Below are 5,560 nucleotides of genomic sequence, written 5' to 3' on the forward strand. Positions count from 1 at the left end.
GCACATTTGTTTGGCCAAAGCGGCTTAAAAGTGAGGAGCGGGTTTAAGAATTACCAAAAGTGTGACTGAACAAACATCATCATGTGTTCCGAGGTGGATGTCGAAAAATTATTGAATTAATACAGAGCATTGAGCCATGAATTTGGCGCTGTGATGTGCAACTGGACCATTCGGGATTCCCAGTGTGTGGCTCTCTGCGATGACTTGCATCCGACCAATCAGAAGTGCTATTATAATGATTGGCATGTGTTCCCATCCAATCATGCCTCAGCATTGACTAAAATGCCCAATGTGGCTCTAATATTTATTTTCCCCCCAGAATGATGTCACTTCTTTTGGGTGCTATGTCAACATTACCGGTACTCTTAAACATGTGCATTGTCTTTTTAGAATCGTATTTTTATTACACTTTGATATTTCCCCCCAAATTTTTACTGGTTGTATTAAAATATTCTTGTCCAGTTACAATATGAATTTTTCACCGTCATTTCAGGAAAGCAGACATTGCAAATTTCCCCAGTATGGGACAAATAAAGGTTATCTTATCTTATAAGTGAACATAAATTCTTCACCGTTGCTTAGCAAGGAGAAACAATTGCTCCAGCATTAAGTGACTCTACAATATGCAGATAGCTAACAACATGCACTTATGTGCACATAATAAGTGCTGCAAACGGCTTGTGCCGATGCTAGCATGCTAATGTGGTTGATCCACGACCATACAACCAACGTGCTGCCTTTTTTCGCACTTTTGTTCTTTAATTAAGGGATGTCCTATTCTCGTCAAATTATGATTTTTTTTCCCCGAGAATAAAAAAAAAAATTTTTTTTAAATTTTTTATTAACCCTTGCATAATAATAATTCAGATTACCGTATTTTCCGCACTATAAGGCGCGCCTAAAAGCATTCAGTTTTATCATCCGATGTGGTTTATACATGGATCAATATTCTGATTTCATGGACGGAGTATTTTAAATGTTCTGTAAAGCGCTTTGTTACAGCTGCAGCGGTTGTGAAAGCGCTATATAAATAAAGCTTTTATTGTATTGTATTGTATTCCCTTTAGCGTAGCACCATCTAGTGGATTCATGACGCCACCGCAGCCACTATTGTAGCTTCTATTCTATGTGCCTTATAATGCGGTGCGCCCTACATATGAAAACAGTTTTAAAATAGACCTTTCATTGAAGGTGCTCCTTATAATGCGGAAAATACGGTATTTTTACTTTTCTTTAATAATATCATTAGTTTTTATTGGTGTTGCTGTCACCTATCTAACCAGCGCTCTTCGTACATGGTGCTTCTCCCTAAGTGTTGTCTTACGTTCTGTCTGGCCGCCGGGGATGGGGGTGGTGGGGGGGGATGTTGTTATCTAATATGTCCCTTCATTCATCAACCACGCTGCAGTAGTAAGTAACTTCATCTCAAAGGTGTGCCTGTTTACTAAACGGCGGCGAGGGCGACGCTGCCGAGTGATCTCGGGCCTGCCCACTAGAAGATGAAAGCTCGGCGAGATGCTCTCATCCGACCTGGACAGCTGGAGCTCGTCCCATGCAGGACAAGTGCGGTGCGAGGGGGCTTTGCAACTTGATTTTATGTTTGATACACTTTGATTCACCCAACCGTGGAGTGGTGGGCGATGAGCAGCGACTTGTCGGGGGGCCTTTATGGGACGTGGCGTTTGTTTATTAATCACTAGGTTGTGTGATGTGTCTCTCAGCGCGCCAACAGCTATAATTAAGCTTTAAAGCCCATGCCGAGGCTTGATGTGTCTGCATTTTGCTTCTTTTTTTTTTTTTTTATCTCCTTTTGAAGACATGCGTGTGCTTGCGCGTACAGTACAGTACAGTACAGCCAGGGCGCCAATAATTGTGTGTGCGTGGTCAGGGGGAGCTTCCTTGAAAATGTTCCCACCTTGTATGACCTTCGAGGTGTCTGCTAACACGCCATCTTGTTTGCCTTTTTTTTTTTTTTTTTGTTTGGGTGGGAGGTGTGGGGTGGGGGGGGGGACAAGTGACAGTTCAAAGGCGGGCAAATAGTTTGCTGCTTGTGTGATATGTTGGCTTCCACAGCTGAGGCAGCCTGTGTTTCACTGTGAGACTTTTTTTGGGGTCTCGTTCTGGTGTCAAAATACACACACACACACACGCACACGCACACGCCCACACACAAAATGCCATGTTTTTATGAGAATAGTCATAATATTATGAAAATAATATCAGCACATTCCACGATGCATTCAACATTGGGTCAAGATTTAGATCGGGCAAGTGGTAAGAACTACACTGAAGAAAAAAAAAATCAAGGCAACAAATGATAACATTTTAGGTTGGGCAATTCCACAAAATATTTAAAGTTTTGCGCCTGTGATAAATAGTTTAATGTTCATGATCGTCATTCCACAGATGTGCTTTATAGTGACCCTAAAGGGTCAAAAAAAAAAAATCAACATGGTCAGTAGAGTCACTCGCAAATGACGTGTTATTTCGGCTACGTCTTCCATCTTGCGTCTTGATTTCAATGTCGTGTAAAAGTCAACTTTTCCCATACTCGTCTGTCGTCGCCTTGATGTGGGGCGATGTAATTAAGCGGTTGACAATTAAACATCAGTAAGCTCAAGCTTACAGTTAACAAAATGATGATGCGCCGCAGGACATAAAAAAAAACCCACGTTTGCAGCAACTTCTCATTACAGGGGGGGACCATTTTGACATAAATAAATGGTAGGGGGTTTGATGTATGTCTGATTTATATGTTCTGTAATTATTATGGTTATCTGATACGTTCTTGGGCGGCGCTGGTTCGTACGTCGGCCTCACGGTGCAGAGGTGCAGGGTTCAATTCCGCCTCCGGCCTTCATGTGTGGAGTTTGCATGTTCTCCTGGGGCCCGCGTGGGTTTTCTCTGGGTACTCGGGTTTCCTCCCGCATTCCAAAAACATGCGTGGTAGGTTAATGGAACATTCTAAATTGTTCCTAGGTGTTACTGTGGGTGTGAATGATTGTTTGACGAAGTGTGCCCTGCGATTAGCTGGCAACCAGGTCAGGGTGTACCCCGCCTACTGCCCGAAGACAAGTGAGATAAGATAGGCTTCAGCACGCACTGCGACCCATCGTTAGAAGTGAATTTTACTGACTATAGGTCACATCAACCCGTTCATGCACCCTGTAACATAAGATCTCCACTGTAGTAACCGCTGTCCCTGAAAGGGTTAATGGTGGAAAAAGTTTTGCCATGATTTCTCTCGGTCGTCGTTTTATGATATCTCAAGAAAGGTGACATTTGAGCAGGGGTGTGTAGACTTTTTATATCCATTGTCGATGTACAATGAGATATGTTGGTCATTTCTTTCAGAACATATGTGCTTGTGTAACTTAAATCTTTTTTCTTTTTTCTGTGCTGCCAGTAGGAGCTTAAAAGGTATGATTGGATTCATGTTCGGCGCATTGTTGCGGAAGCAACATGAAGTCGGAATTGCGAGGGATGAAAAGGAAGTTGCGCTGCGGGTGGGTGGCCTACAATTTACGGCCATTATGTCGGGCCTATTTCGAGCAATCCTGATGGATTCGGCTCAATTATTGTCCATTACGGAGAAAGAAAGATGGTCGCCATCAAGGGCGCCCCGGCAAAGTAGTGCGTCCATTGCGGACCGCAATGTGCTCATGTCAGAAGTGTCTCGCTGCTAAAACGAAATACATCGCTTCCCAACATTTTTGCCTCGTGACCCCTTGATCCAAATCCGCGGTCACTTTTGACCCTTATGGGACATTCCGGATGCGTAGGCTCTTTAAGATTGTGAGCAGCTCAATCGGAAAGGGCTTTTTACCATTTGTTCAAATAAACAACCAGAAACGATACAATGAATGCATGGGTGGTAAGTCATCATAGAGGATGCCACTGCCTATAGATGCAGCTTTTGTTTTATATTCACATCCGCATAAAGTATCGTATTTTCTTTTAATTAGCAACTGCCTACAGCGTGGGTGTCAAACCCAAGGTCTCGGGGGCCAGATCTGGCCCGCCACATCATTTTATGTGGCCCGCGAAACAAACGTGTCAATTTACATGATGCTTGCTAAAATCTGTACCAAAATTCAAATTCTCATATGTAATAAATAAGAGAGATATTGGAAGCATTTTCTTGTTGCCAAACCCCTCATTTACAGCAACTGAAACAGTTGAATAAACTGTTACTTTTGACCTCTTTATATGGGGTCCGTCATAACGGCCCTCCAAGGGAAACTAAAATGTGGCCCATGACAAAAACGAGTGTGACACCCCTGGCCTACAGTATACAGAGGCTTTTTTAAAAATTAATGCATGTATATTTTGTGACATACAATGCCACTGACTATTCTCGCTGCTGTTCATGTTCACTTATGTATAGGGCAAAAACTGCGAAATGCGTGTTGAATATTATAATATGTTAACATTACTTTTAGATTATGATGAGATATTATTGCAATATTTCATTCACATTTTTATTATCCAATGAAAGAAATCCAATTTTCTATGCGGTAAAAGAAGCAGGCGCAATGTATTTGTATCCAATTGCGTAACCCTTTCACGGACAGCGGTTACTACAGTGGACACCTTATCGCCTCGAGACTGTTCTTCTGTTGACAAGTTTTAATTTATTGCACGTCCTTACGATATGCATATTGCATGGGCCATTATCGCAATTACAATTTTTTTTAATATATTGTGCAGCTGCCCATCTGTCTATAGCAATTAGTTCATGTACAGTTTGCCGCTGAAATACATTGGTAATTATTTTTCATGCATTGCCACGTAGACTGGTGGCCGAGTAGGTAGCTCATCGACTTCACAGTGCAGAGGTACCGGATTACGGCTCCGGCCTTCCAGTGTGGAGTTTGCATGTTCTCCCCGTGCCTGCGTGGGTTTTCTCCGGGTACTCCGGTTTCCTCCCACATTCCAAAAACATGCATGGCAGGCTGATTGAACACTCTAAATTGTCCCTAGGTGGGAGTGTGATCGTGGATGGTTGTTCGTCTCTGTGTGCCCTGCAATTGGCTGGCAACCGGTTCAGGGTGTCCCCCGCCTACTGCCCGAAGACAGCTGGGATAGGCTCCAGCGCCCCATGTGAGGATAAAGCGGTTCAGAAAATGGATGGATGGATGGATGCATTGCCACATACAACTCTTCTTGCCACTGTTCAAGTCGAAGGGTGCATAGAATCGGCCTGTCCATCAAATCCAGGTTTGAAGTCAGCTGTTTGACCTGGGAATGGACTATTACAACAGCGTACCAACAGTTTGGACTAGCAACGGACAGTTTGAGTTTGTACTATTTCTCCTGCCGAAAACTTGTTTGCTAATCAATCCAACCGAGTGCAATGTGGAGCATGTGTCAAATTGGGGTGGGTGAGGTGATTTTGAGCTTTTTGCTGACAGTGTGGTGCTGATGCACTGCTCTGGACGGTGGGGGTGGGGTGGGTGGGGGAGCAGATTGAGTCACTCCTGGCATAGGGGACACTCACGCAGCGTCGGGTCTGGCAGCAGTCAGCACAAACCAGACCTAATTAAGTCCCCCCCCCCCC

The sequence above is a fragment of the Hippocampus comes genome, unplaced genomic scaffold, assembly GCF_001891065.2.
Source record: "Hippocampus comes isolate QL1 unplaced genomic scaffold, H_comes_QL1_v1.1 scaffold527, whole genome shotgun sequence".
Classification (NCBI taxonomy): Eukaryota; Metazoa; Chordata; class Actinopteri; order Syngnathiformes; family Syngnathidae; genus Hippocampus; species Hippocampus comes.